The sequence below is a fragment of the Ranitomeya variabilis genome, chromosome 5 (assembly GCF_051348905.1).
Source record: "Ranitomeya variabilis isolate aRanVar5 chromosome 5, aRanVar5.hap1, whole genome shotgun sequence".
Taxonomy (NCBI): Eukaryota; Metazoa; Chordata; class Amphibia; order Anura; family Dendrobatidae; genus Ranitomeya; species Ranitomeya variabilis.
In genome coordinates, this window is record NC_135236.1 from 489446280 (window position 1) to 489469000 (window position 22721).

At 44.9% G+C, this 22721-nt stretch overlaps 1 protein-coding gene across 1 annotated transcript in view; it reads left to right on the top strand.

Annotated features, from left to right (window-relative positions):
- Window positions 1–14777: 14777 nt before the first annotated feature.
- Window positions 14778–22721, top strand: part of NR1H4 (nuclear receptor subfamily 1 group H member 4) — a 329336-nt gene continuing 321392 nt past the window's right edge. Inside the window, exon 1 of the mRNA XM_077265582.1 lies at window positions 14778–14891. The gene's annotated coding sequence lies outside the window, so the exon portion shown is untranslated. The remainder of the gene's footprint in view (window positions 14892–22721) is intronic.

Genomic DNA, 22721 nt, shown 5'->3' on the forward strand with positions numbered 1-22721 from the left:
ATCAACCCTTTAACGAGTCGTGCAATATGACTTAGGATAAAAACCAAATCAGTATCTCAATTCGCAGACACGGTGTTTCGGGCTGTTGGCCCTCGTCAGTGCGAAGCATGAGAACTGATTTGGCTAGGTGAGAGGCTCTGGACTGGGGTCTAAGGGGTATCGTTTCTCCTTATGGAGAGTGACATACCATCTCTGGCTTGTCAAGGTAAGGAGGCTTATTTGCCGTACAATGCTCCTCTGGGAATTTAAATATGCAAATTGCCTCTTCTGAGAAAAAGAGGACTTAACTCTATAGCGCCACCACTGGGGTGATGTTATGGCAGTTAGATGGTATAACTTCCCACAGGTGAAGTATGTCCCCACGGCTCCCGGTGTATAGATGAGGGTGGTGAACGGTTCAGTAAAGAACGAGGACACAGGTGTGCAGTCTCTTTACCTGGTTTACTGTAAGCTTCAGACAACCGCAGTCCAGGGCACCAGATCACAGGTACAGGCAGGGTCTGGCCGGCTTGGAAGCGAATCTAGAGTTCCCCTTTACCAGGTGGAGATGATAGCCTTCCTCTAGCGCGGTGGTGTTGTAGTCCCTTACTGCCTATGGCTTCTGAAAGGTCCTCACAGTTCTTCTCTGTCCCCCATATAGGATAGGACACAAACCCGTATGACAGGTGACTCGAGCCTTTTTACAGGATCTCTATCATGACCCGGGTTCTATGCATCACTGTGCCTCCTGGCTATTGAGGCGGACAGGTAACTTGCAGTTCAGCTGTCCTGCCGGTCTCTGCTGTAAGTCTTAGAGTCCCTTACAATCTCTGTATTCCGGCTACCAGAGGGAGGCAGCTCACTCTCCTGTGCTTTGCTCTCCGTCATGCTCACTGAACGATGTTCTTTCCTTCTGTATGTCTCTTTCTCCAGGGGTTGTAGTATTTCAGACTACAGGGCCCCTTCAGACCTTCTGACACTCTATGTCAGTCTGCACTCTCCTCTGCCTCTGACAGGAACTCCCTGACTTTCCCTCCAAACCACAATATGTATAGGGGAGTCACCTAGGAATAGGATCAAAAGCTCTGGCTTGTGGCCTGGAGTGTGAACATGTTGTGTGTATTGTGATTACCTGATAAAGAGATATCCTTCATTGCTTCCAAGCGTAACATCACTCTCCCCGTGAGGAAAGCATTGTCACTGTGACGACCAGGACCCTGGGGCGCCACACTCTTACTGAGAGAGGGAGGTTGTTGGCCAAAATCTCTCAATTCATGACCCCATCCATCCTCCCTTCAACACGGTGTAGTTGTCCTGTCCCCTTTGCAGAAAAGCACCCCCAAAGTATGATGCTTCCCCCACCATGCTTCACGGTTGGGACAGTGTTCTTGGGGTTCTACTCATCCTTCTTCCTCTAAACATCGCAAGTGAAGCTGATGCCAAAAAGTTGTATTTTGGTCTCATCTGACCACATGACCTCCCATGCCTCCTCTGGATCATCCAGATGGTCATTGTCAAACTTCAAATCGGCCTGGATATGTGCTGGCATAAGAAGGGGGACCTTCCATGCCCTGCTTGGTTCTAATCCATGATGGCCAAGTGTGTTACTAACGGTAATGTTTGAGACTGTTGTCCCAGCTCTCTTCAGGTCATTGACCAGATCCTCCCATGTAGTTCTGGGCTGATTCCTGAGCTTTCTCAGAATCATCCTTACCCTACGAGGTGAGAACTTGCATGGAGCCCTAGACCAAGGAAGATTGACAGTCATCTTGTGTTTCTTCCATTTTCTAATAATTGCACCAACGGTTGTTACCTTATCACCAAGCTGCTTGCCTATTGTTCTGCAGGCCATCCCAGCATTGTGCAGTCTACACTTTTGGCCATAGTCTCCTTAGAAAATTCTTTGCTCTTGGCCATGGTCAAGAGGTTGGAGTGTCACTGAGTGTGTGGACAGGTGTCGTTGATACAGGTAACAAGTTTAAACAGGTGCAATTAATACAGGTAATGAGTGCAGAGTAGGAGGGCTTCTTAAAGAAAAACTAACAGGTCTGTGAGAGACAGAATTCGTGGTGGTTGGTAGGTGATCAAATCCTTATTTCATGCAATAAAAGACAATTTAATTATTTAAAAATAATACAATGTGATTTTCTGTTTTTTATTTTTAGATTCTGTCTCTCACAGGTGAAGTGTACCTACGATAAAAATTACAGCACTCTCCATTCTTTGTAGGTGGGAAAACTTGCAAAATCGGCAGTGTATCAAATACGTATTTCCCCCACTGTATATGTAAACAACTTTACCTAAGAGCTTCATAATTTGCAGCTAAGAGCATCAGAAAGTATTCAGCTTTATCTGTGTATAGTGGCCAGTTTAAAACACATTTGATAAGATTGCATGCCATCTGCAATAAAATATTGAGATATGGAGAAAACGATAATCCTGGGTCTATTGTTAAAGATATTTTTATCTTAGCTGATTAGATGTGGCTTTCCAGAAATTCTACATCCTGTGTCCATACTTTTAAGACGGCAAAAAATGTGAACTTACTGATGTCATCACGGTGTCTGTTGTCTCCATTAGCATATTGTGCATTAATTACGCCCTTGTATAGAGAAATTGTTTTACATACAGTGCCTTGCAAAAGTATTCGGCCCCCTGGAACTTTTCAACCTTTTCCCACATATCATGCTTCAAACATAAAGATAGCAAATGTAAATTGTTGGTGAAGAATCAACAACTAGTGGAACACAATTGTGAAGTTGAACGAAATTTATTGGTTATTTTAAATTTTTATGGAAACTCAAAAACTGACAAGTGGGGCGTGCAATATTATTTGGCCCCTTTACTTTCAGTGCAGCAAACTCACTCCAGAATTCATTGTGGATCTCTGAATGATCCAATGTTGTCCTAAATGCCTAATGATGATAAATATAATCCACCTGTGTGTAATCAAGTCTCCGAATAAATGCATCTGCTCTGTGATAGTCTCAGGGTTCCGTTTGAAGCACAGAGAGCATCATGAAGACCAAGAAACACAACAGGCAGGTCCGTGATACTGTTGTGGAGAAGTTTAAAGCCGGATTTGGAAACAAAATGATTTCCAAAACTTTAAACATCCCAAGGAGCACTGTGCAAGCGATCATATTGAAATGGAAGGAGTAACATACCACTGCAAATCTAACAAGACCCGGCCATCCCTCTACACTTTCATCTCAAACAAGGAGAAGACTGATCAGAGATGCAGCCAAGAGGCCCATGATCATTCTGGATGAAATGCAGAGATCTACAGCTGAGGTTGGACAGTCTGTCCATAGGACAACAATCAGTCGCACGCTGCACAAATCTGGCCTTTATGGAAGAGTGGCAAGAAGAAAGTCATTTCTCAAAGATATCCATAAAAATTGTTGTTTAACCCCTTTACCTCCAAGGGTGGTTTGCACGTTATGGACAGGGCCAATTTTTACAATTCTGACCACTGTCCCTTTATGAGGTTATAACTCTGGAACGCTTCAACGGATCCCGGTGATTCTGACATTGTTTTCTCATGACATATTGTAATTCATGATAGTGGTAAAATGTCTTTGATATTACCTGCGTTTAATTGTGAAAAAAATGGAAATTTGGCGAAAATTTTGAAAATTTTGCAATTTTCCAACTTTGAATTTTTATGCAATTAAATCACAGAGAAATGTCACACAAAATACTTAATAAGTAACATTTCCCACATGTCTACTTTACATCAGCACAATTTTGGAAACAAAATTTTTTTTTGTTAGGGAGTTATAAGGGTTAAAAGTTGACCAGCAATTTCTCATTTTTTTACAACACCATTTTTTTTAGGGACCACATCTCATTTGAAGTCATTTTGAGGGGTCTATATGATAGAAAATACCCAAGTGTGACACCATTCTAAAAACTGCACCCCTCAAGGTGCTCAAAACCACATTCAAGAAGTTTATTAACCCTTCAGCTGTTTCACAGGAATTTTTGGAATGTTTAAATAAAAATGAACATTTAACTTTTTTTCACAAAAAATTTACTTCAGCTCCAATTTGTTTTATTTTACCAAGGGTAACAGGAGAAAATGGATCCCAAAAGTTGTTGTACAATTTGTCCTGAGTACGCCGATACCCCATATGTGGGGGTAAACCACTGTTTGGGCGCATGGCAGAGCTAGGAAGCGAAGGAGCGCCATTTGACTTTTCAATGCAAAATTGACGAATTCAAATGGGACGCCATGTTGCGTTTGGAGAACCCCTGATGTGCCTAAAAAGTGGAAACCCCCCAATTATAACTGAAACCCTAATGCAAACATGCCCCTAACCCTAATCCCAACGGTAACCCTAACCACACCTCTAACCCAGACACACCCCTAACCCTAATCCCAACCCTATTCCCAACCGTAAATGTAATCCAAACCCTAACCCTAACTTTAGCCCCAACCCTAACCCTAACCCTAACCCTAGCCCTAACCCTAGCCCTAACCCTAACCCTAATCCTAACCCTAGCCCTAACCCTAACCCTAGCCCTAATGGGAAAATGGAAATAAATACGTTTTTTTTAATTTTTTAATTTTTCCCTCACTAAGGGGGTGATGAAGGGGGGTTTGATTTACTTTTATAGTGGGTTTTTTAGCGGATTTTTATGATTGGCAGCCGTCACACACTGAAAGACACTTTTTATTGCAAAAAATATTTTTTGCGTTACCACATTTTGAGAGCTATAATTTTTCCATATTTGAGACCACAGAGTCATGTGAGGTCTTGTTTTATGCGGGACAAGTTGACGTTTTTATTGGTAACATTTTCGGGCATGTGACATTTTTTGATCGCTTTTTATTCCGATTTTTGTGAGGCAGAATGACCAAAAACCAGCTATAGTTATCGTATAAAAGCGCCAAAACATAAAAAAATGATATAAATGAGATATCGCTGTAATCGTACTGACCCGAAGAATAAAACTGCTTTATCAATTTTACCAAACGCGGAACGGTATAAACGCCTCCCCCAAAAGAAATTCATGAATAGCTGGTTTTTGGTCATTCTGCCTCACAAAAATCAATGTTATTTCTATTGCATATTTATAATTTGATGACTAAGGGTACGTGCCCACAGTTCAGGAATATCAGAGTTTTGGATGCAGATCACCTAAGTTGCGTCCAAAATGCTGCATTCTACATTAGAAGCACAGTGAATGGGATTTATAGAAATTCCAAGTCCACTGTGTTTCTATATACCGATGCATAAACTCACCCGCAGCGCGATTAGGTTTTTATGTAAACATCTAGTTCATACTTGCAGGCTAATATCTGGTCAACATTTATTATAGAGACATACTGTGCCTTGCGAAAGTATTCGGCTCCCTGCAACTTTTCAACCTTTTCCCACATATCATGCTTCAAACATAAAGATACCAAATGTACATTTTTGGTGAAGAATCCACAAAAAGTGGAACACAATTGTGAAGTTGAGCGAAATTTATTGCTTATTTTAAATTTTTGTGGAAATTCAAAAACTGAAAAGTGGGGCGTGCAATATTATTCGGCCCCTTTAACTTAACACTTTGTTGCGCTACCTTTTGCTGTGATTACAGCTGCAAGTCGCTTGGGGTATGTCTCTATCAGTTTTATACATTGAGAGACTGAAATTCTTGCCCATTCTTCCTTGGCAAACCGCTCAAGCTCAGTGAGGTTTGATGGAGATCGTTTGTGAACAGCAGTTTTCAGCTCTTTCCACAGATTCTCGATTGGATTGAGGTCTAGACAAATCTCTGTCCCTGTCTCAGGTCTTTTGCAGACTCCAACAGGTTTTCTTCAAGAATGGTCCTGTATTTGGCTCCATGCATCTTCCCATCAATTTTAACATCTTCCCTGTCCCTGCTGAAGAAACGCAGGCCCAAAACATGATGCTGCCACCACCATGTTTGACAGTGGGGATGGTGTGTTCAGGGTGATGAGCTGTGTTGCCTTAACCCCAAACATATCGTTTGGCTTCATCTGACTAGAGCACCATCTTCCACATATTTGGTGTGTCTCCCAGGTGGCTTTAACCCCTTTCTGTCATTGGACATACTATTATAGAAAAAATAATTATTTTGGCATCGCTTTATTCTGAGGACTATAACTTTTTTATTTTTTTGCTGATGATGCTGTATGGCGGCTCTTTTTTTGCGAGACAAAATGACGCTTTCAGCGGTACCATGGTTATTTATATCTGTCTTTTTGATCGCGTTTTATTCCACTTTTTATTCGGCGGTATGATAATAAAGCGTTGTTTTTTCTTACGGTGTTTACTGAAGGGGTTAACTAGTGGGACAGTTTTATAGGTTGGGTCGTTACGGACGCGGTGATACTAAATATGTGTACTTTTATTGTTTGTTTTTTTTAAATTTAGATAAAGAAATGTATTTATGGGAATAATATATATATTTTTTCTTTATTTAGGAATTTATTTTTTATTTTTTTTTTTTTACACATGTGGAAATTTTTTTTTAAACTTTTTTACTTTGTCCCAGGGGGGGACATCACAGATCGCTGATCTGACAGTTTGCACAGCACTCTGTCAGATCACCGATCTGACTTAGAGCACTGCAGGCTTACCAAGCGCCTGCTCTGAGCAGGCACTCGGTAAGCCACCTCCCTCCCTGCAGGACCCGGATGCCGCGGCCATCTTGGATCCGGGACCTGCAGCGAGGAAGGAGGTAGGAGACCCTCGGAGCAACGCGATCACATCGCGTTGCTGCGGGGGTCTCAGGGAAGCCCGCAGGGAGCCCCCTCCCTGCGCGATGCTTCCCTATACCGCCGGCACACCGCGATCATGTTTGATCGCGGTATGCCGGGGGTTAATGTGCCAGGGGCGGTCCGTGACCGCTCCTGGCACATAGCGCCGGATGTCAGCTGCGATAGGCAGCTGACACCCAGCCGCGATCGGCCGCGCTCCCCCCGTGAGCACGGCCGATCGCGCTGGACGTACTGTTCCATCCTTGGGAAGTAGGGCCCACCCCACATGGACGGAATAGTACGTCCAATGACAGAAAGGGGTTAAAGTTTGCAACAAGCCACCTGGGAGACACACCAAATATGTGGAAGAAGGTGCTCTAGTCAGATGAAGCCAAACGATATGTTTGGGGTTAAGGCAACACAGCTCATCCCTGAACACACCATCCCCACTGTCAAACATGGTGGTGGCAGCATCATGTTTTGGGCCTGCGTTTCTTCAGCAGGGACAGGGAAGATGTTAAAATTGATGGGAAGATGCATGGAGCCAAATACAGGACCATTCTTGAAGAAAACCTGTTGGAGTCTGCAAAAGACCTGAGACAGGGACAGAGATTTGTCTAGACCTCAATCCAATCGAGAATCTGTGGAAAGAGCTGAAAACTGCTGTTCACAAACGATCTCCATCAAACCTCACTGAGCTTGAGCGGTTTGCCAAGGAAGAATGGGCAAGAATTTCAGTCTCTCAATGTATAAAATTGATAGAGACATACCCCAAGCGACTTGCAGCTGTAATCACAGCAAAAGGTGGCGCAACAAAGTGTTAAGTTAAAGGGGCCGAATAATATTGCACGCCCCACTTTTCAGTTTTTGAATTTCCACAAAAATTTAAAATAACCAATAAATTTCGTTCAACTTCACAATTGTGTTCCACTTTTTGTGGATTCTTCACCAAAAATGTACATTTGGTATCTTTATGTTTGAAGCATGATATGTGGGAAAAGGTTGAAAAGTTGCAGGGAGCCGAATACTTTCGCAAGGCACAGTATGTCTCTATAATAAATGTTGACCAGATATTAGCCTGCAAGTATGAGCTAGATGTTTACATAAAAACCTAATCGCGCTGTGGGTGAGTTTATGCATCGGTATATAGAAACACAGTGGACTTGGAATTTCTATAAATCCCATTCACTGTGCTTCTAATGTAGAATGCAGCATTTTGGACGCAACTTAGGTGATCTGCATCCAAAACTCTGATATTCCTGAACTGTGGGCACGTACCCTTAGTCATCAAATTATAAATATGCAATAGAAATAACATTGATTGCCGTACAGGCTGTAACTTCTTTCATGCTCTTCTGTGGCCCTCACAAAGTATTGAACCTTGACAGCAAGTATTTACTCATCCCCACTTGGTAGCTAAGTATGATGCAGGTGTTTTCCATTGAGGCACAGGCTTTTCCTTTTCTGCCTGTCTGCATCGTTTATTTGTGTCTGACCTATATTGGTGGGAAAGCACAGCTTATTATACTCTCAGAAATGCTACCAGGGGTGTTAGTGCAGCGCCCCAGAGACCTGGTCGTTGCAGTAACATCGCTCTGCCACTAAGGGGAGTGATGGTACGTCTGATGGCACTGAAGGAGTTCACCTGACCAGGTATCACAGGCACCAATACACTTCACCGTCTGGCCTGCAGGGGGAGTTAAGGGTACTATGCATTAGGCCACTCCTCACAATCTGGTAAAACTGGGGGTTGGATAGAAAGTGGGAGAAGAAGCTGACTGGGTTTTGCCCAGGCAACACCTAGTGAGAGAAGGGGTTGCTTGAGAAGATTCAGGGGGGTCTCTGTCAGGGGTGGGATCCTGACAGAGGCCTAGCGAACAGAACAGAACGTTACGGAACCGCGCCTGCCCTGATTTGCGGCGGTATCTTAAGAAAGGACAAGAAGCGAGGTCTATTGTGAAGCAGTGAGAAACGAGATCACAGCAAAAGGGAGATAATACCAGTAGGAGTCGTGCCGTAAGAGCGAGGCAACATCCTACTGAGGAGCGTAGCCGGTGGCCGGAATGCCGAGGAAGTATTGGGCTCCAAGCATTACTTCAAACAGCGGCAGGACAGTTAATTATAGGTTGGCTGTCTCACCTAAATCACCTAAGCAGACATAGGGGGCAATTGTGGGAGAGGGGCGACACTAGGGTCCCGGAAGAACTCCAGGCCTACCCGTCATACGGGTGCGTCCTAGCCATATCATCTGGGGGACGGAGAAGAACATCAGAAAAGATACGAGTTGTGGGAAAGAACATCAGAATAAGACACAACAGTTGTGAGGACTATCCCGTGGTGCTCAGCAGGGAAGTACTACAACACACAGGTGCTAGAAGGTAGGCACTGATTTCCACCTGGGAAGGAAACTCTGGAGGTGCCTTCGGACCGGCCGGTCTCAGCCAGCCCTGTTAGCAGTACTCCGGATTGTGGACCCTGAAGCCTGCAGTAAAGAGGTAAAGAGACTGCAACCCTGTGTCTTCGTTATTTCATCGCACCACGCACCACCACCTTTTATTGGACGCCCCTTAGCAGGGTCACGGACCGGGTCAGGCCACCGTGACAACCCTGAGACCGAGACTGAGAGGCCCGGTACTGAGTGCCCCGCGGCCCTGCGTCTGGGGGAGCTCCAAACTTGGCGTCACGAACAGGATCTACTTAAGCCTGAAGAAACAGGTCATGTGTGCCTTGGAACTGTGATTGAACTGTGCCTAAACCGTGATTTATTGCAAAGACTGTGCATTGCTATTGTAGCATCCCCACTGCCGCAGGGCCGAGGGGTACCCGGTACCGGGCCTCTGAGTCTCTGCTCTGGGATTGTCACGGTGGCTAGACCCGGTCCGTGACCCTGCTGAGGGGCGTACAATGAAGGTGGTGGTATGGGATGTCGTTATGGTGTGGTGAAGTGCCGGTCGCGGTAAATAACGAGGACACCAGGTTGCAGTCTCTTTACCTCTTTACTGAAGGTTTCAGGGTCCTCAGTCCGGAATACGGTTAACCAGACTGCGCAAGTCCGGCCGGTCCGATGGCACCTCCAGAGTTCCCTTTGCAGGTGGAAATCTGTGCCTACCTTCTAGCGCTTGTGTGTTGCGGTCCTCCCCTGCTGTGCTCACGGGATAGTCCCCACAACTGTTGTGTCTGTTTCTCGTGTTCCCTCACAACTCGATTCTGATGTTCTTCCATGTCCCCCAGATCTTATGGTTAGGACGCACCCGTATGACAGGGAGGCTCGGAGCTCTTCCAGGACTCTAGCGTCACCCCACTCCTGTTGTTACCCCCCTGTGTCTTCCTACGTCAATTGGGTGAGACAGCCCGCCTATAACTGACTGTCCTGCCGTAGGATTAAAGTTTGGCCTGGAGCTCTATACTTCCTCGGTGTTCCGGCCACCGGTTATGCGCCTCAATAGGATGTTGCCTCGTCTTACAGCACGACTCCTACTGGTATTCTCCTTGTTGCGTTGATCTCGTTTCTCACTCAGCACAATAAACCTCGCTTCTTGTCCTTTCTTGGGGTACCGCCGCTATATCGTGCAGGCGCGGTCCCGTAACGTTCTCTCTGGTTGCTAGGTCTCTGTCAGGATCCCACCCCTGACAGGGACCCCTCTGAATCTTCCCCTACAACACCCTCTGCCACAAGGTGTTGCCTGGTTCCAACCCAGTCAGCTTTCTCTACCAACTTCCTGCCTAACCCCCAGTTTTACCAGATTGTGAGGAGTGGCCTAATAAATAGAACCCTTAGCTCCCCCTGGAGGCCAGACTGTGAAATGTATTGGTGTCTGTGATACCTGGTCAGATGAACTCCTTCAGTGCCATCAGACGTACCATAGCCCCCCTTAGCGGCGGAGCAACAGTACTGCAACGACCAGGACTCTGGGGCGCTGCACTATTACCACCAAGAGTTCCCGCCAAAACCGCCGCCATTATAGCGTTAAGAAGAGCGAAGGAGAAGAAGAAGGGCGTGAAGTGGGCGTAAACGAGCTGGAGAGTGTGAAAGACAATGGCCGCCCAGTCTAAATATTATTGCACCGTGAGGACGTGTCCGTCAGCAGCCGAGATCCGCCTCCTGATTCTCAATGGTGGGCGGAGGCAGAGAAAACGGAACCGCCCACGAAGGAGAGAGCGGGAAAAAGGCATGAAAGCGACCCACGTGGAGGACGCCATGGCCGATCGCTCGGGTATGGGGTCGAGATGGAGAACTCCCCCAGCTACCCAGAAGAGCGTAGCGGCCTTACCTCCACCGCCGATACGGATATCCTACAGTTTGAGGTGGAGGACTTAATTGAACAGCTCCTCCAGCTGCGGGTGGAGGCTGGGTCCTCGTGCCAGGAGGCACCGGTGGGGTAGGCCCCGACCTCGGCCCCCGCGCTGCTACTGGAGATCCCATCGACGTCCCCACCGATGCCGTCGGCAGCGGATCCCGCCGCGAGGGAAGAAGACGCCGTGGCCGGTGAGTCCGCCGACCCTATTCCACTGGTAGAGGACCTGTTGGTAGGCCCTGTGGCGGCGCCCCCTCTCCCTGGGACCTATACTCGCCAGCGCCTTGCACCCTGGGATCAGGCTACGGAGATGGAGCATTGCCTGAAGGCCCCGATTCTGCCGGCCCTGACCTTGTCAACCACCATGCCGGGCGAGGTGTACGCGGAACGCACGGTGTACCGCTGGGTGAACCCGGGATCCAACTTCATGGGGTTCCCCGGGGTGAAGACGCATGAGGGGGAGATGGTGCAGGCCCTCAGCTGGGAGGAGTACCAGGCCCAACTAGACCAGCAGTGGGAGGAGAAAACGAAGGCGTACCAGGCCGGGCTGGAGGCTCATCACAAGAAAGACCTAGCAGTGAAAGACCGGGCCCGCAAGGACCCCACCGCTCACCAGGCCCCGTGCAGGCAGGGCATTGTCATCGCCTTCAGACTCCGTGGGGGCTGGGGCTTTATTAAGGAGCCGGGCCTGTACGCCGAAGTGTTTGTCAACCGGAGGGATGTCGAGTCCCACCTGAGGGAGGGTCATCCGGACCGGGACCTCTACCCGGGGGACGAAGTCCCCTACACCAGGCACTTTGGGGAGAAGGGGTGGTTCGCTCTGAACGTCCACAAGAGACAAGACCCTATGACACCCCCAACCAAGGTGCCAGTAAAGCAGTCCCCTGTGGTGAAGATGCCCTCCTGTGACCGATCCACCATTACTACAAAGACCACGGTGGCTACTCCTACTTGCACCGTGGTAAAGACCACAACCTGCACTGTTGCTACCACCACCACTGTGGTGGCCGGAAGCTTGGCCGCGGTGGTGACTGGTGCCCAAGCTGGCGCAGGAGCTAAAACTGTGGCCACCCAGACCCCTGTCTGGGGCAAGGAGGCCACCTCCTGATCAGTCAGAATGAAGCCTTAAAGTTCTACAAACTGTAAATAGTTCTTTTAATCGTTTGTCCCTTTGTTGCTGCTGAAACCCGACCAGGGTTACTTTTAAAGGGATCCCTTAGTTGACCTGGGATCCCTCTCATTTTGCTTCATTTGGTTTTGCTCCTTTTACATCCCCTATTTTGAAAAGACTGCCGAATCATGGACGGTGAATGGTTCACAAACTGCCTTGTAAATAGTTCGCACCTTATTAAGGGTGCCCCCTACTGGTTTTACAAGAAAAGGAACTCTTTTCGAAGAAACTGTTCCTGGAAACAGCACAGGAGTTCCTGCTGTAGACAGACTTGCAACTTGAGCCGTTGCACTACCTCAAAGAGACTTGGTTCCCTCTTAAAGGGGAAGTTCACTAGTTGCACCTAATGTATAATGTTGCTTTAAAAGAAAGTGAACAGTAATAATGTTGTATGTGGCAAGTAATGTGTAGTTAGTTAATTAGTTATTGCAAATGTTTAATAATGTTATTAAAAGTCTGAGGACAGGAAAGAACTGAAAGCTGAATTTCAGGGAAAAACAAACCTGTAGAGGTTAGGGAGTCCTCCTGAAAACCATAGAGAGATGGTTGACCAATCTTATACTGTGAATTGAGAGAGAGGCAGTAGGCCTGGGCAGATAGACAGGCGGTCCTGCATCAGCCGAATCAGAGAGTCAATAGAGAAGTGTTGCACTTAGAGAAGAGAAGTGACAAAAAGTTAATTTATATTATAGAGTTCTATAATAAGCCTTTAGTGGGTTCAGCTTATACGCCCTTAAAGGAGAAGTTAAATTATTGTTCAGAATTAGCGCTTAAGTAGAATACCCGACTGGGGAAAAGAAGTTATTTATAATCTGTTACTTAAAATATTTAACCATGTTCCTGTTTTGTAACGTTTAAGAGTTCTCACCTCCCATAAAGGGAAGCACTGTTAAAAATTGTACTTGTTCAAAGCATTTCAAAAATTTGTATGTCTTTTTTCTGATATGTATTGTTGTTTGCTTCCCAGTCCAGGAGTACTGGATTTAACCAGGGGGGAGTGCAGCGCCCCAGAGACCTGGTCGTTTCAGTAACATCGCTCTGCCACTAAGGGGAGTGATGGTACGTCTGATGGCACTTGAAGGAGTTCACCTGACCAGGTATCACAGGCACCAATACACTTCACCGTCTGGCCTGCAGGGGGAGCTAAGGGTACTATGCATTAGGCCACTCCTCACAATCTGGTAAAACTGGGGGTTGGATAGAAAGTGGGAGAAGAAGCTGACTGGGTTTTGCCCAGGCAACACCTAGTGAGAGAAGGGGTTGCTTGAGAAGATTCAGGGGGGTCTCTGTCAGGGGTGGGATCCTGATAGAGGCCTAGCGAACAGAACAGAACGTTACGGAACCGCGCCTGCCCTGATTTGCGGCGGTATCTTAAGAAAGGACAAGAAGCGAGGTCTATTGTGAAGCAGTGAGAAACGAGATCACAGCAAAAGGGAGATAATACCAATAGGAGTCGTGCCGTAAGAGCGAGGCAACATCCTACTGAGGCGCGTAGCCGGTGGCCGGAACGCTGAGGAAGTATTGGGCTCCAAGCATTACTTCAAACAGCGGCAGGAAAGTTAATTATAGGTTGGCTGTCTCACCTAAATCACCTAAGCAGACATAGGGGGCAATTGTGGGAGAGGGGCGACACTAAGGTCCCGGAAGAACTCCAGGCCTACCCGTCATACGGGTGCGTCCTAGCCATATCATCTTGGGGACGGAGAAGAACATCAGAAAAGATACAAGTTGTGGGAAAAAACATCAGAATAAGACACAACAGTTGTGAGGACTATCCCGTGGTGCTCAGCAGGGAAGTACTACAACACACAGGTGCTAGAAGGTAGGCACTGATTTCCACCTGGGAAGGAAACTCTGGAGGTGCCTTCGGACCGGCCGGTCTCAGCCAGCCCTGTTAGCAGTACTCCGGATTGCGGACCCTGAAGCCTACAGTAAAGAGGTAAAGAGACTGCAACCCTGTGTCTTCGTTATTTCATCGCACCACGCACCACCACCTTTTATTGGATGCCCCTTAGCAGGGTCACGGACCGGGTCAGGCCACCGTGACAACCCCGAGACCGAGACTGAGAGGCCCGGTACTGAGTGCCCAGCGGCCCTGCGTCTGGGGGCGCACCATTAGGACTCATGATCCAGCCATCTAATTAACAACTCAGTTGTCAACATTCATTGGCCTTACCTAAGACATTAGATCGCTACCTAGCAATACCCTGCAATAGACCTTTCTGACCTGGGGTATATCCCTCACATAAGTACATGCTCTAATCGAACTACTCGCTTGAATCACTAATCAGGAGTAGCACTCACAGGTCAGAAATAACTATATTTAGTTTAAGGCACATAATAAAATAGGATAAAGAATAAGTAAAAGCTTTTCATGAGAAGGACCTTGTTATAATGGAGGTGAAAGCCCCCCAGTCTTGATATGGTTAGAACATAACTTAAGGCAACTATATACTAATTGAAGAAAAAAGTCCATTAAACTGTTTTAGCCTCGCTGTCTTCACATTGGCTTCTAGCCCCGTACCATATTCTTTCGGAGAATTCCAAATCTGTTTATACAAGTAAAGTCACCAGTTAATGAGTAATCCATGTATCTGCTGGACACAAACAGTTGTGTGAGGCCGTCAGAAAGAGTCTCATTTTTACACGTAGATTTCTGAACTTCACATGCAAAAAAGTATTTATGACGGCAACCAAGTTATACTCTGGAGTTAAAAAGGCAATTTAGGTATGTAAAGTTGAACATTTGGATTTATTGAATTATCCTTATTGAAGCAGTAGATTCTGTTTTTGTTTTAATCTTTTCTTTTATTCTCTTATTACATTTTGCTTTGGCAGTTGCTACGTTATGCCACCACTACTATTGCTGATATGTCAGTGTGAATTAAGTATAACTAACTTCTTAATTTATGTCTAATGTATCATTCCATAGCCTACTGTTCATTACTAGATATTTAATGTGAATACTTCCATGTTATTGGAAATTAATAAAAAAAATAAGTTAGCATTTCCCTCGTCATTATTACCACTCCATTTTCATAGGATGTAGTTCTGTTTGCCTAGCTTTACTCATAGTAAAGGCATAATATATGCCATCACCATACTGAAAGAATGACTACTTAACAATATGGGTACTCATTAAATGCAATTGCATCTTTACATCGTAAAATATGTGAGGTCTAATTCTTTGGATTCATTCATATCAACAGAAGCCTATTACATTTTAGCAGATTGCTAACATGTGTAATTAAGACAATTTACATGTTTTTTTTGGGGTGTCACCAGCCATTATACACTGTGTGCAGAATTATTGGGCAAGTTGTATTTTGATCACATGATACTTTTTATACATGTTGTCCTACTCCAAGCTGTTCAGGTTTGAGAGCCAACTACCAATTAAGTAACTCAGGTGATGTGCATCTCTGTAATGAGGAGTGGTGTTGTCTAATGACATAAACCCTATATAAGGTGTGCTTAATTATTAGGCAACTTCCTTTCCTTTGGCAAAATGGGTCAGAAGAGAGATTAGAAGGGCTCTGAAAAGTCCAAAATTGTGAGATATCTTGCAGAGGGATGCAGCAGTCTTGAAACTTTTGAAGCTTGATCACTGAACAATCAAGCGTTTCATGGCAAATAGCCAACAGGGTCACAAGAAGAGTGTTGGGCAAAAAAGGCACAAAATAACTGCCCATGAATTGAGGAAAATCAAGCATGAAGCTGCCAAGATGCCATTTGCCACCAGTTTTGCCATATTTCAGAGCTGCAACGTTACTGGAGTAACAAAAAGCACAAGATGTACAATACTCAGGGACATGGCCAAGGTAAGGAAGGCTGAAAAACGACCACCTTTGAACAAGAAACATAAGATAAAACATCAAAACTGGGCCAAGAAATATCTTAAGACTGACTTTTTAAAGGTTTTATGGACTGATGAAATGAGAGTGACTCTTGATGGGCCAGATGGATGGGTCAGAGGCTGGATCAGTAAAGGGCAGAGAGCTCCACTCCGACTCAGACACCAGCAAGGTGGAGGTGGGGTACTGGTATGGGCTGGAATCATCAAAGATGAACTTGTGGGACCTTTTCGGGTTGAGGATGGAGTGACGCTCAACTCCCAGACCTACTGCCAGTTTCTAGAAGACAACTTCTTCAAGCAGTGGTACAGGAAGAAGTCGGTATCGTTCAAGAAAAACATGATTTTCATGCAGGACAATGCTCCATCACATGCCTCCAACTACTCCACAGTGTGGCTGGCCAGTAAAGGTCTCAAAGAAGAAAAAATAATGACATGGCCCCCTTGTTCACCTGATCTGAACCCCATAGAGAACCTGTGGTCCCTCATAAAATGTGAGATCTACAGGGAGGGAAAACAGTACACCTCTCGGAACAGTGTCTGGGAGGCTGTGGTGGCTGCTGCACGCAATGTTGATCATAAACAGATCAAACAACTGACAGAATCTATGAATGGAAGGCTGTTGAGTGTCATCATAAAGAAAGGTGGCTATATTGGTCACTCATTTTTTTGAGTTTTGTTTTTGCATGTCATAAATGTTTATTTCTAAATTTTGTGCAGTTATATTGGTTTACCTGGTGAAAATAAACAAGTGAGATGGGAATATATTTGTTTTTATTAAGTTGCCTAATAATTCTGCACAGTAATAGTTACCTGCACAAAGAGATATCCTCCTAAGATAGCCAAATCTAAAAAAAAACCCACTCCAACTTCCAAAAATATTAAGCTTTGATATTTATGAGTCTTTTGGATTGATTGAGAACATAGTTGTTGATCAATAATAAAAAATAATCCTCTAAAATACAACTTGCCTAATAATTCTGCACACAGTGTATAGCAAACAACCAAATAATCATTTTTTATGACTCATGCCTAAGATTAGGGCTTTGCTTTTCCCATACTGTGCAGCAGAGAACATGTAGCTTCATTGGCATAAGTCTTGAATGAACAAAGATTTTGAAAATACTCTAGATAGATAAAGCGAGATGCAATTTTTCCATGTTTTTCCCACTAGTGTTTAAGATTTTCATTATTTTGTCTGTTTTTGAAACTTATGAATTTAGCTTGGAATTATTTCCTGATTGCCTTGACTGAAGCTTATTAAGTTGTGAGCGTAGTTGCTGTAATGTGTTCGTGTGTGTACATGACAACATGCAGAATACTGACCTTGAACTCTACCTTACAATTCTATTCTATGTACTCTACCTTAGCAGGTTATAACAGAACATTGCCAGCATATTAAAATATATAGAAAATCCCCATTCTACACACCTGATTTAGAAAACCATATACGGTAACCTATAATCCATTATTCTAATGTTAACCTTTCTATTTCCTACCATAATACTTGGTTTAGAATGGAAAGATCTAGCTTTGGGCCAAGTTCCAAAATTTGGCCATAAGGTGTATTTATATTGAAAGATTATTGTGAATGAGCATTTCTAGGAAAGCTTATTTCACAATAATCTTGCAATGTAAATAGACTAAAAAGATCCTAACATGAGAAGCATGACTAATACCATACATAAATGCAAAAGTGAATAGCTTTATTTAAAAATATAGTAAAAACATATAAAAATACAGTTCAAGGAATCCATACAAGTTTAAGAACCAGACAAAAGGAAAAATGGGCAAGATAGTTAGAGACCCCATGGGATGGCACAATGCAGATGGACATGCATAAAAGAATGATGACTAAGTAAACGTAGTATATTTAAATAAAGAGAAGGTGCAATAGTCAAAGGGGAATGATACCAGTAATATAGATTAGGTACATAATCATTAAACATGACTTAAAACAGTAATGATTGACATTCAACATACATAAAGTGGTGACTAGAATTACACACAGCAGAAAAAAGCACCCAAAATGTAATTAAACTTAAACAATTTGACAGCATGGTCAAGTATATGGTACCAACCAAAGAAGAGGGGGACTCCAAGTGCCAGCCCAACCAGACAGGCGTTTCAGACAGCGTGCTTCCTCAGGGGTGAACAACAAAGTTGTTCACTTTTGCATCTATATATAGTGGAGAAAGTAAGTATTTGATACACTGCTGATTTTGCAAGTTTTCCCACTTACAAAGAATGGAGAGGTCTGTAATTTTTATCATAGTTACTCTTCAACTGTGAGAGACAGAATCTTAAACAAAAATCCAGAAAATCACTTTGAATGATTTTTACATAATTAGCATTTTATTGCATTAAATAAGTATTTGATACAATAAAAAAACAGAACTTAATATTTGGTACAGAAATCTTTGTTTGCAATTACAGAGGTCAGATGTTTCCTGTAGTTCTTGACCAAGTTTGCACACACTGCAGCAGGGATTTTGGGCCACTCCTCCATACAGATCTTCTCCACATCTTCAGGTTTTGGGGCTGCAACATTGAGTTTCAGCTCCCTCCAAAAGATTTTCTATTGGGTTCAGATCTGGAGACTGGCTAGGTGACTCCAAGACCATGAAATGTTTTTTGCGGAGCTACTCATGTCATGCTGGAAGACTCAGCCACAACCCATCTTCAATGCTCTCAGTGACTGAGGGAAGAAGGTTGTTGGTCAAAATCGCTCAACAGATGACCCCACATCCATCTTCCTTTCAATATGGTGCAGTCTTGCTGTCCCCTTTGCAGAAAAGCCCTCTCAAAGTATGACGTTTCCCCCACCATAGTTAATGGTTGGGACAGTATTCTTGGAATTGTATTCATCAATCTTCTTCCTCCAAGCATGGCGAGTGGAGTTTACACCAAAAAGTTCTATTTTGGTCTCATCTGACCACATAACCTTCTCCCATGCCTCCTCTGGATCATCCAGATGATTATTGGTGAACTTCAAACGAGCCTTGACATGTGCTGGCATGAGCAGGGGAATTTTGCATGCCCTGCAGGATTTTGAATCCATGTCAGCGTAATGTTTATGACTGTGGTCCCGGTACTATTCAGGATATTGACCAGGTGCTTCCATGTAATTCTGGGCTGATTCCTGAAATTTTTCAGAATCAAGCTTACCCCACGAGGCGAGATCTTGCATGGAGCCCCAGACTAAGGAACATTGACAGTCATCTTGTGTTTCCTCCATTTTCTAATAATTGTACCAACAGACGTCATGCACTGCTCACAAGCAGAGCACAGCTGCCAGAATACTCACTGCTCTCCACACTGGGACAGCGTTGAAGTGTATCTATGATAATAATTACAGACCTCTCCATTTTTTGGAGGTGGGAAAACTTGCAAAATTGGCATCAAATACTTATTTTCCCCACTGTATGGTCTTAGTCATGCTTCTCATGTTAGGGTCTTTATTATATGCTGAATGTGACCTTTACTTATACATGCGACTAGATCAGTATCAATGTAAAAAGACTGATACTTCATGAACTGGCTAGAATGCTTATTTGTTGGGTAAAACTATTTTTACGTTTGCTTAAAAATCATGGTTCTCAGCATCATATTGTCCTGAATAAACAGAACTTGCACTGCAGAGTACAATGGCAGCTTGTGTGCACTAAACTACCAAGTACAGATTGCTCAGGGTGCTCTGCCTGTGTAAACAAACGTTTAACCTACCGCCAATCAGTAAAGATTTACAGATCAGTGGTCTTTTAATGCCACCGGTTTGGCTAATGTAAATTGACCCTTATACATAAAAATAATTGTCTTTTCTTAATTCCCTTTAACATGTACATTGTTTTTCAATAAGGAGGAGATAAGCTGAGAGTCACAGCTTTTCTCCACGGGAAGTAAAGGAGGCAAAGAAATAAGGTGAAATTAAGGATCAATCCTACATTTCGACTGCCTTGTCAAAGAGGATAGCGTTAAAGGGGTGCCCAAAAAGGGGGCAGCATGAATTCCAATCTGGCTGCATTGAATTTCAGAAAATCTATACTTTGGAGAGCTGGTTTAGCGCCTTCCTGGCCGTCTATGCCAGGACCGCTGCAGGTGATTGACAGGCAGGGTCGGCATTAGGGGCAGGCAGACCAGGCAGTCGCCTAGGGCCCCAGCTCATCCAGGGGCCCCCAGCCAGTGGCATGCTGCTAATAGCGGCACAGCATGCGGCTGCTATGGGGCCCCTGAGTAAGAGGGGCCTGGCTCTGCGCCACCTCCCCACATTGTGCATTCAACTTATCGGCATCACCCCCACACACACACAGCATGATGCAGCCCCCCATGCACAGTACAATGCAGCCCCCACCCCCACATACAAAGTACAGTGCAGCCCCCACACACAGTCTAATGCAGTCCCCCCACACACAGTATAGTGCAGCCCCCCACACACAGTATAGTGCAGTCCCCACACACACAGTATCATGCAACAAACACACATACACACACAATACTTACCTCTCCTCTTTGTCCCCCTGCTGCTCTGGCTTTTCCAAAGCGTCTCAGTGCCTCATCAGCTCCACTGCAGGCACAAGCTGAGTCACAGGCAGAGGGGAAGTGATGGGAGAGGAAGCCTCACATGACACTCTCTCCTCCATCACTGCTTTCAACTGTATCGGCATGTATGATGCCGATAAGTTGAATGAGCAATGCGGGGGGCAGCACAGCGCCCCTCTTATTCAGGGGCCCGATAGCAGCAGGTGGTGTGCCACTGTTAGCCACACATCACTGGCTGGGGGCCCGTGGAGGAGCGGGGGCCCCTAGGCGGCTGCCTGGTCTGCCTGTGCCTAATGCCGACTGATCAAGGACCATGTGGACTGCATTTTACTATATGCACTATATGGGACCTGCAATATACTGTATCGGGGGCTATCTGTACCAATCATTCTTCCTCAGCTGGAGTAAGGGTAAGTCCACACGGTCAGTAAACCCTGCAGGTTGGACGCTGCATACTTGTGCAGTGTCCAGATGTTACAGCACAGTGGATGGGATTTCAAGAAATCCCATGCCTACTATGTGTGCACCGATGCCTGCGGCTTACTTGTGGAGACGGGCATGCAATGCATCTTTCTAGACTGCAGCATGTCTATTTTTCTTGCGGAGATGCTCAGTCTCCGCAAGATAAATTTCACCCATACAATGTATTGGGCGCTGTGATTCCGCATGGTTCAATGAATCACCTGTGTTCAATAGCTGGCAGCGGACATGTGCTATGTCCAAAACGCTGCCAATTACTGAACGTGGGCACATACCCTAAAGAGGCCAGGAAACAAGATTGTTGATCGCACACATTTACCGGCTTGAACTAAGCGCTTGTAAATACATCAGAAATGTTTCTGTGTGATGGTGCAATATGAGAGCATATGGGGCCCCACTTTAAACTTTTACCCAGGGCCCCACTTTGTCTAAAACCGGCCTTGTTGACAGGTGTCTCCCTATGTACACATAAAGGAGAGGTCTGTCAATAACCTGGAGTGACACTAGGAGAAGCTGGCGAGGGCGGCACTGGACTAGTCTGGTTTTGCTACGGTACCCAGCGAGATCAAAGTATATTCTCTCTGTAGCATTTTGGAGAATGATATATGATATCTGTCTGTAATTGTGCTGCCACTCTCTGCATGAATCACCTGACAGGTTCACTTTAGAATTGAAGAGCTTGATCGTCAGTTATCTAGTGTGTAAGACCAAGCTTACTTCCATCTTGTGTGCAGACAGACAGGAAAATGTCCAGCTCAAAACTCACATTGAAGAACAGGTTTGAGAAAATGTTAAGATAGTTGTCATTTCCTGCCATTAATCCCAACACGGCAATCTGTTGAGAATGAGCTTGTAATAGAAATACAATCAGTGTTACATTTTACCCACTGACTACCTGCATATTTCTCTGCCCCATATTCTCTGAGCCATTCCAAATTCCACACACAAGTCCTTGTGTAATCAATCGATTTTTCTTTTCATCATTTTCCTCCCACACACGTTCAATATATTTTCCTGCCAAGATGAAAAGCATTGTGTCTATATATTTCTACAATGACTGCTTTATTTAAATTCCTTATTTAACAAAAAATAAAGCAATGACAAAGAACCAGAATATAACAGAAACAAGCCCAAGCTATTTCTGGACAAAAACACTTTCACAAGGCAAATATAAGGATATTCATCTCAGGATAGTATAGATGAAACGGGGAGCTCAAAACTAACAATGCTTTCTGGGTTTTTTTTACGTATCACATCAGATAGAGAGGATTGAAGTCAGGGTCAGAAAAGGTGATAAAAAGAAAAGAAATGAAGAGAAAGGAGGGGTAGATAGAAGTAGGGGAAAGATGTAGATAGTAGAATAGGTGATGAGTACCTAAGGCTTCTTTCACACTTGTGTCGGTACGGGTCCGTCGCTAAGCGTTGGCGTGACATACCGACGCACGTTGTGAAAATTATGCACGACGTGGGCAGCTGTCACGGGGATACAAGGAGGGTGAGAGCTAATAACCCGGGCCCCTGCAATTTCCCTCAGACTAGGGTAACCCTGTCTGACCCTCTACCTGAAGTTTACACTGAAGGTGTGCATGTTCAGGCCTCCACCCTCACCCTGATTCCTGATTCAGCCCTAGACTGAACACCACCGCCCACCACCCAGTGAATGCAATAGACCAATACCCACAATTA